The sequence below is a fragment of the Heterocephalus glaber genome, unplaced genomic scaffold, assembly GCF_053883595.1.
Source record: "Heterocephalus glaber isolate CG9 unplaced genomic scaffold, H.glaber_assembly_v1.0 deba00001442, whole genome shotgun sequence".
NCBI classification, from domain to species: domain Eukaryota; kingdom Metazoa; phylum Chordata; class Mammalia; order Rodentia; family Bathyergidae; genus Heterocephalus; species Heterocephalus glaber.
The window spans coordinates 1,696,131-1,705,481 of record NW_028258296.1 but is presented as its reverse complement, the minus strand read 5'-3'; the positions used below and the strand labels follow the sequence as shown (position 1 = coordinate 1,705,481).

At 54.7% G+C, this 9,351-nt stretch overlaps 1 long non-coding RNA gene across 3 annotated transcripts; it reads left to right on the top strand.

The window, feature by feature from the left end:
- The first annotated feature begins 289 nt into the window (after positions 1 to 289).
- On the top strand, positions 290 to 7,943 carry LOC147827565 (uncharacterized). 3 transcript variants are annotated; one of them, XR_015451895.1, is made up of 4 exons: positions 318 to 1,506; positions 5,238 to 5,397; positions 5,746 to 5,973; positions 6,546 to 7,931. It is a non-coding gene; the product is annotated as an uncharacterized LOC147827565 (long non-coding RNA). The 3 variants fall into 3 exon arrangements; XR_015451894.1 differs by having other exon boundaries at positions 290 to 1,506; positions 5,746 to 7,943; XR_015451896.1 differs by lacking the exon at positions 5,238 to 5,397 and having other exon boundaries at positions 415 to 1,506; positions 6,546 to 7,929.
- The last annotated feature ends 1,408 nt before the right edge of the window (positions 7,944 to 9,351 follow it).

Genomic DNA, 9,351 nt, shown 5'->3' with positions numbered 1-9,351 from the left:
TAGGTATTGCTGAGAGTTTATCAAGGTGCTGTTGTTGGGACCCAGGCACTCGGGCAAGTTTCTGCGCTTGAGTGGTTTCATCAGTGCGCTGCCAGGAAAAGGGGAGAGTGGTGAATCAACAGGTCGCAGAGGCCCTGTAGGAGCGTGTGGCTCGTGCGTCCAGTACGTGCTGTTGCGGCAGGAGGATCACAAGTTTGGGTCCCACGTGGGCAACTTAACGCGACACCTGGGATGTAGCTCAGTGTGAAGTCCCTGCGTCCAGCCCCTAGTACCATAAAAAAAAAAAAAAAAAAAAAAGGTAATAAATTTGAGCCAGGCGTGGTGGCACTCTAGTCCCAGTACTTGGGAGGCTGAGACAGGAGAATCGCTAGAGTTCGAGACCAGCCTAGACTACACTGCGTGACCCCATCTCTCCTTGCCTCCCCAGCTCCTAGAGGCTGCCCAAAGTTTTGGTTTGTGACCTTTCTCATCGCCCACTCTGCTTCCACTGCCACAGCTCCTGTGACTCTGACACCGTCTCTCTTCTGCCAGGTCACCGTGACGACGCGGCCCTCCCTCTGGACAGTCTGGGGTTGCCAATCAGCTGATGGTTGTTTCGCTTCTTTCAAGAAGAAATCGCGCATAGGCAAAATGTAGTCCTGCTAGTGGCTCTGGGCTGACACCAAAGGCCTCAGCCCTTGGCGTTACAGCCCTGGACCCAGACGCCTCCATGGAGGCCAGCCAGTTAATGCCGCCTGTGAGCACCGCCGGCTGACTGCTGGCAGACTCAAAGGACCTTTGAGTACACACCACCTGAGAAGTACTCCTGAGAACATTCCCAGGGCACCAGAAGGAACCTTTATTTACACACGGCTCAGGCTGCAGCGCAGAACTCCCCGCACCAGAGCCAGCCTCCTGAACGCCGGGAGATTCAACAGAGCGCTGCTTATGTAGTAGTGCAGGCATGTGATTGGTCCGAATTTCAGCCTGCTGATTGGTCCAAACTGGTCTAAACGCAAGCCTTCTGGTCCAAGCCTACTGATTGGTCCAAATTCAATCCTACTGCTTAGTTCAAGGCTGTGGTTAGGGCTGACACCCCTGGGGCGGGTGTGGGCATCCCTGACATCGCAGCAGTGGTTTGGTTTACACAGGCTGTTTGATGGCAGGGGTGAACCTGGGGAACCTTCAGAGGATTGGTTGTGTTAACCCCGGCTTCCTGGGGCTGGGGGAGCCCTCCCTCATCTCTGCAGCGTTGGGGCGCAGAGGCTGCAGGATCAGGATTGGTGTGGGCGAGGAGGGAGGGGAAGGGGCCATGCTGACAGCAGAGCTGCGCCTCCTGTCAGAGCGGCCTCAAGACCAGCCATGAAGTAACCTGGGGACACTGAGCCAAGTTGTCCTTGTCCATCCTGGGGTCAAGCTGAACTCCACTGCACTGACACGGAAAAGGGAAGGCAGGGCTGCTTCCCCTCAAGAGCCTTCACCTCATGCCACCTGGAGGCCCTCTCCCGTGGGTCACCCACTCCCAAGGTGAGTAGACCAAGGCATGGACGTCTTTGGGGCTTTCGGCAAGAGTCCAGGGTGGGGCTGGAGGGCTGGGGGCATGGAAGGACTGTAACTACCTTTCTTGTCTTACGTCCAGCGACAGTCCTCAGCGTCCTTGGCCAAGGGCTCCCTTCCCAGCTGGTCCTCCAGTGGCTCCAGCCAGGTGTCTGGGAGCAGCTCCCGCCCAGTCAACACAGATTTGCTTAGATCTGGAGTGTCACCAGGTCTGCAGCTCTTGGCATTCAAAATCAGTTCCAGAGCCAGGCTGTGTGGCCTGCAGAGTCCTCCAGGGTGGCCCAGGGGCACAGAGGCGCTTGATTTGGTGGCTCAGCGGACAACATCTCCTTCCTGCCCCCCTCGAGCTGGCCCGGGGGCCGTGCCCTGTTCGCTGGGGTCCTGCCTGGGAAGGAGGGGCTGTGGTTCCTCCTGCCGAGTTCCTGTCCTCTCCTCAATCCTGCTGCTCTGCTGTGTGTCACCCGGCACTGGAGCCATCCTCCCAGTCTCGTCCCTGGGACACAGGGTGCAGGCATGGGGGCCAGGAGAGGTTTCTCACCTGAGATCCCTGTGGCTCCAGGGTGTGGGCTGGGAGTTCCACAGCTGGCGCCTCTGCCCTTGGTGGTCCTGGTCCTGGTGGCTCAGGTACCAGGGCCCCTTCGAGAGAAGCCTGGCCTGCAATTAAGTCTGGAGTGTTGGAGGAGGCACTGCCTTGCTCTGTCTCTGAATTACACTGTGCTCCACTGGGTCTAAGATGGTCAGGAAAACTCCCTGAATTTCAACAGACAGGGGAAGACTTTTCATTGAATACACTTACAGAGAGACTGGAAAAATGAAAGAAATTGTGCTCTGACTATACACTCTGTAGTATAGGCTGGCCTCAAACTCTCCATGATCCTCCTGCCTCGGCCTCCTGAGTGCTGGACTATAGGCATCCACCGATGTGCAGTTTCCCCAAATGCACTCCGATGTATCATTTCCATTCACGTTCTTCTCATGTGCCCCCAACTTATGCCTGTGGGGAAACATGCTGGAAACCTGCGTCACGTGACCTCCCTTTCCCCCAGACCTCAGTCCCTTGAATCATGGATGGATCTGAGTGAAAAGATTTCCTCCTTGGGGTGCAAGGGCCACACTGCGGGGAGGCCAGCCAACCCCATGCCTCGGCTGCAGCCTGGGGCTGTGTCCCCTTGGCAGCTTTGTCTTCTCGGGCCGGTGCTCAGCACGGTTTCTTTCTGTCCACCCTGCCATGGACCGGGGCTGTGTCCCTCAGTGAGCACTGCTGGCCAGGCGCTGGGCGTCACCCCTGTGCTGTCGCTGGTGTCCTCGACTCCCAGAGCAGGCACTGCTGGCCCCATCAGGTGAGGAGCCCACAGTGCTGGGTCTTTCGGGACCCGGCAGGGACAGCAGCCACACTCAGAAGGGACTGTGGACAGTGTGAACAGAGCTGAGGGGCCAGCGCAGATACGAGCCCCCACCGATTAGCAATGTCAGGAAGCACTGCCGTCCCTGGGCCGACAGAGGAAGAGAACGGGGTCACCTGGACCCTGACAGGAGCCTGGCCAAGCTGGAGGGCCCAGGTGACTCCACCTTTAGAGGACAGAACCACCCACAGGGCCCAGAGACCAGTTGCGAGCATCTGCCAGATGCCCTGCTGGGCATTACACCTGAACCGCATTCCACCCTGCTGACCTTTTCTGCATGTGTGACATCAGGACCGGCAGCCGGATTTTGGGAAACAGAGGTGGACAAGGAAATTGAAGTCCAGCTCACAGAGCAGCGTGTCAGCGCACATCCAAGCCTGTGACCAGGTTGACTGAGCCAGAGCTCCTTCTCCTGGGAGGGCTCAGAGGGTTTGAGCCACTGAAGACTCTGGGATGTGACCAACCCTAACCGCTTCACTCTCTTCGAGCTCCAGTGGCCATGAACACCTCCTGCACCCATGGCCTCTCGAAGATGGCATTCTTTGAAGCCCACTTGGGGAGGCCCCACCGCAGCTACGGCCCAGGGGAGAGGATGGATTTGAAGACACAGCTGGCCCAAGCCCAGGGCTCCTCCAGGAGTGGGGGCTGGAGGAGAGGGTGGAGGATGGCACAGTGAGGAGACAGATGATTCGGAAGAGATGAGGGCCAGTGTTTGACTCAGCAGAAAGCGCCTTGGGACGAAAGGCTTTCCTGGAGAGCTGGGGATATGAGATTAGGGTCTGGAGAATGGCTGAGGCTCAAGGAGCACATTTGAAAGCCGCCCACAGGGGTGACAGCTGAAGGGCGGGAGTGGCCAGCGTCCCCCAAGTGGGACAGTAGCACCAGGTCTGAGCTGTCCTTGGGGCTCGAGGGAACTCCCTGAACCCTCAAGCCCAAGTTCACAGGGCGCGTCCTGCTGGTGTGAGCACAGAGGACTCCCAGGCCTGCTCCCGTCTGCTATAGCGCCCTCATCGAGGCTGCCACTCCATGGCGCAGTCGCCCGCCAACGGCCACCCACCACCACCATCAGTCACCGTGTGGGTGATGTTTCAACCTGTGACCGGGGGCGCCTGGGGCCACCAACATTCGCTCTGTAGTATGCAGTGGATAAAAACACAGCTTGTGAGACTCGACCCACACACACAAAGGCTGCAAGTGAAGGTGGCAAAAAGAGGTCACAGGAAGAAGAAATGTTGAAGGTCAAAGCAGATAGCATTTGCATTTAAATTCTATCTGGGAGGAAGAGAACAGTTAAGGGTGACTAGTGGGCTTTGGACTTGAGCTGCCAGGGTGGACGGTCTTGTCTCTTTTTTGAGACAGTCTTGCTCACACAGTCCAGGCTGGCCTTGAACTTGCAATCCTCCTGCCTCAGCCTCCGAAGTGCTGGGATTACAGGCGTGTGGCACCCGAGGGGTAGAAAGCAAGAGTTGCCTTCTGGACACCTTCCACTGGGAAGCATCCTGGGCCTGTTTGATCCCCGGTGCAGCTGTCGGGATGGCTGTGAGTCTGGGCCTGGAGGACAGGGAGGCTGAGAGGACCTTGGGAGTCGCCGTCTTCGGTGACGAGGCCACCTTGAGCCTGAGTGCAGACGGCGCGGACCGGAGCTGGGCTGCCAGCCCTCCTGCATCCAGAGGTCGGAGGGAGGAAGGGGCCTCACGCTTGGCCAAGCCCGATGTCCATGGTCACCCACAGGGAGAGCCCAGGCACAGCTGCTGTCTCAGAACAGACGCCCGAGCCTGTGTTCGTGACCAGTGTAGCGCCCAGGCGGAGTCACTCAGCAGCCTGCCTGTCCCGTGCTCACGCGCGATCCCAGGCCACTTACCAAATGGGAGATCACCGCAGCATGCCGAGGCGTCAGAGCTCACCCGGGCCAACAGCCAGGCAGCCGGTGCCTGCGTCCTCCGTGCTGTCCCAGGCAGAGCGGAGCGGCGCTGCCTGTGGCCGAGGGGCGCGTGGCTGTGTCCCCTCCCATGTCCCACTGCCTGGCGTCTGCCCTCAGAGCTCTGCTGGCTTTCGCCTCCAGGAGTCCTTCCTCCGAGACGGCTCCAAAGGCTGGTCCTGGCGATTACAGGCCCAGCTCCGCAGTCCCGGGGAGGCATTGGAGTCCCAGCCTGGCTGGGCCGACCCTCTGAGCCTCAGTTTCCTCCTCTGTTAGGGAAGGAGGAGTTAGAGGAGCTGCTTCAGGGGAGGCCTGAGCAGAAGCAGAGGAAGGTGAGAGCAGGTCGGCCTGGTCTTAACTCAGTCTTTTCCTAACCGCAGCTTCTTGTGCCTGACCTTGGCTCTCAGGAGAGACAGAAGACTGCAGATGGGATGAGATTCCAGTTCAGTTCAGATCCATCACCAAATGGAGGATGGGCATGGTGGACCAGGACGCACTGCAGAGCCAAGACGTGCGGCTCGGAGAGCGAGGACCCATTGGGTCTGTTGTTCTTCATTCAGAAAAGTGCTTGTGTTGTTCCAGGTCTCATTTTTAAAGTCAGTTGTCATTAATTTGATTGTATTTTTCCCATTGAGTCTCTACTCAGAAGGAACCACAGAGCCGACAGGCGCAGCCCCGGATTCCGTCCTGGGGCAGGCGGCTGGACTCCAGGCCCAGAGCCTTGGGGACTGGTGTGCACCATTTCCTCCTAGTTGTGCAGGGCAGGGTGTGTAACCACAGATTCTCCCACATTCCTGAAAGTAACACGAGCAGGGCTGCAGTGTTGATGAGGCATGGACACCGTGGGTTTGGTTTTATTTCTCTCAAAGGTGCCCTAATGTTTTCCAGGTGTTTCTGCTCTACTCCGTTCTGCAAAGAAACAGGAAGTGGCCGGTGCTGCACAGAGAGAGGTGCTGGCCAGGAGCCTAGAATCTTCCCTCTGCTTTGGGAAGAAATGTGAAGATGGTCTGCGTTTGGAGCGAGCCCAGGGCGGAGGACGTTTGTCTGACAGCGTGGGCAGTTCAGCTCCTGCCCCATCCTGCCAAGCAATGGCCCAGGAACTGGCTGTCGGCAAAGGTGCTTTTGAGTGTTTATGGGGTTGCCCTAAAGAGCTCAGTATGCAGGGGCAGAGTGAGGCCTCTCAGCTGCTGCACCCCCCAGGGGTGGGACACAGGTGTCACGCTCGGCCACCGCCCAAGAATGTGCAAAGGGGGTCATCCTGAGGGAAAGAGCTGTCGCTGCGACCTGTGCGATTTTTGTTTGGGGACATTTTTACTGTGCACGGAGCGGCAGGAACAGCACAGTGCTCCCCCAGGTAGCTGCCCACCCTACCCGACCAGTACTCCTCTCGCTTCCTGCTGGATTATTTCAAACCAAATCCAGGCACTGTACCATTTCCCATAAACAAGCATACATCTCTAAAATATAAGAGCTATTTTTACCACATGATAATCGTTCCCACGCTTTAAAACAGTAAGCCCTCAAAATCCTTGTATATGTGTGTGTCAGTAGGACCTTGTTGTCTCTGGATTGTTTTACTCTTTTTGCTTAGAATTCAAATCCAGATAAAATCAATGGACTGTCTGGTTAGTTACGCGTAAAGCTGACCTGCAGGCCGCCCTCCCCCTTTCTTTGTCTTTTCCTTGCAGTTTTGCTGCTGGAGGAACTGGCTCAGCATGTTAAAGAGTTTTCCACACTGTCTGCATTTGGCTGAATTCGTTTTCTCTGACCTTGCGTGTTCTGTGAACTTGTGGTGAGATGGAGACACAGTCCGATTTCAGTTCGAGCCTTGGGGGAGGTCCTCACGGGCCATGTGCTCCACCACCCGCGCCTGACGTCTGCTCACTCCCTTGTGTGCGCTGTGCAGCTGCTGGTGACACCTGTGCCCCACTGGGACTTGCAAGTGGCAACAGCAGATCACACCACTCCTTTATGTTTGTTTAGCCAACGTGCTCTACACAGAGAAACTCCTCCTTGTCCGCTATTTGACTGACATTCAGATGTACAGGAAAGTGCCTCACTGCTTGCTCCTCTTCCTCTATTTGCTGGTACTGTGTGGTGGCACATGTCTGCAATCCCAGTGCCGCAGGAGGCTGAAGCAGGCAGGAAGACCACAGGCGCAAGCCCACCCTGGGCTCCTAATGGCTTAGTGAGGCCCTGGCTTAGAATAACAAAAAGTAAAAGAGGCCTTGGCATGCAGCTTGGCGCAAAGGCCTTGGGCTCAGCCCCCAGCACTGCACTACAGCAGCGACAACAACACAGCAACAATGTGTCCTCTAGGCCCAACAAATGTGATCAATGAAGTTTCCACCGATACGATTTTAAATGCAGCAAACTAAATTCAGGGGTTTTTTTCTGTTTTAAAAAGTTGATATATTTAACAGCTGTGTTAATAAATTCAACCTTTACTATTATAGAACACTATAACAACTGCTTATCTATAACAACTTCTAAATAAGTATTACTTGAATTTTACTAAAATATTGGTAATCATATACATTGAAGACTAGAAGTGATGTCAGAAATAATTTAGTACGGGCTGGGGATTTAGCTCAGTGATTCCATCACCTGCCTCGCAAGCACAAGGTCCTGAGTTTGATCCCCAGTACCAGAAAAACAAAAAAGAAAGAAAGAAATAATTTAGTACAAAAGCTTATAGGTAAAAGACATCAAGCCCCAAAGAAGCTAGAAGACCGCTACAGAATATACAGGGTTACACTATGAGAGTCCAACTACCTAGTAAAGAATGGTCATAACTTCTGGATTGTTACTGTTAAAGTTTGTTTTCTTTCTGCTACATACTGCCTGGGATGAAATGTTATGAATTTCCCCCTGAAATTTAATAGTGCGATTTGCATTAATAGCAAGATAACATCAGGAGAAAATTAGTAAAAATAAATGACTTTTATTCAAATGAAATATTCTCAATTCAGGATTTTTAAATACACCTGATGGCTCGATACATGGTCACGGCATTGTCACTGACGCGCCAGGCTCTGGTCGGCCACTGGGCCCCTGGACACAGCCTCGTGGCCTTTTCCCATTCCCTTGCAGTCTGCTCTGACAGCCAACCCAAGCTCGTCCTGTACATTCCTGTCCCCGACATGGGACTGGTCACTTCTCCAAGGAGTCTGGCTCCTCATGGTGGGAAGTGGGATTTGGGGATCACTAACTGAGTACTAGCTGTGCTCATCCTACTGGATTGGGCATTTGAGCTAGGGAATAATTCTTTGGTTTTGCTTTGAAAGGTTCTGAAGTGTATCTCGGTTTCTAGCAATGCTTCCATATCAGGTCCAGGACTGAGGAACTACTCTGGTGTCAGTGCTTCTCCTTCACTCGGATCAACACTATCTTCAAAGACGGTTAGAGAAAGAGACCCCAGTCTTCTGTGAACTGCACACCGCTGCTTCCCTCCGCTCCTGAGTCCCTGGTTTGAACAGGGTCAATATAATTGAAAATTTAAAAATATTGACACAGGACTGCTTGGGATCGTCCTCCAGGTCTTGCAGAGATGCTAAATGGCAGGCAAGCGCAGCCCTTTGTCTTCTGTCTCTTCAAAGGCTGGCAGGGAAAGCCAGCCCTGCTTGTCCCTCCCTCCAGCCAGTGCAGGGAGAGAATCCCTTCCCCAGAAAGGAGCCACTGAATGGGGTGACGGCCTTGGTGCTGGCAGGAGCTTGAGGTCTGCCCACAGCGTGCCTTGCTCTTCACCCAGTTACCTGGCGCAGCTATGAGTTTCTGAGATGATGTCTGGGTGTTGAAAGCTATAAAGCTGCAGTTTGGGGAGGAGGGCAGACAGCAGGACACTGCGGATGGCTACTCAGCGTGTCCAGAAGAGTCGAGGCAGATGTCCACTTTCTGCCCAGCATGAAACAGCCGGGGTTCCTCGGGCCTCACAGGGCTCCGTGTGAGGAGTGTGACCCATCTCAGGCACATGTGCCAGCACCAAGGCAGCTGCCTGGGAACCTCAAGCACTGGCTTCGGCTCCTGCAGCTGAGGGAGGGGCTGTTGGTCGCCGGATCAGACTCACAGAATGTAGAGTTGAAGAGTCCCTTGCTTATCTAGTTGAGTTTCTCCCAGCTTTCTGGGAGACGAGGACCTACAGCCTTTATTTAAAAACAAGCAAGCAATCAAACGACAAACAAAAACTTGGTTTCTGGCCCAATCCAGATCCTTTGAATGAGAATTTCCACAGAGCGTTAGTATTTAACCGCTGCCTTGGGGATTCTTATGGTTTGGGGGGAGTTTGGGAAGCACTGTAACCCAGCAGCCTCATTTTTCAGATGTCTACTCTAAGCTGCATGTAGAGGAAAGGACTGTCCAAGTCACTCAGCTGCAGAACTGATATTTCCGAAGACACAGTGAGTGTCCCAGGGTCTTACCACTAACCCAGCAGCTGCTCCTGCCAGGGTCCAGTGGACGCAGACAGAGGCTGTGCAAGGTTTATGGCTGTCTCAT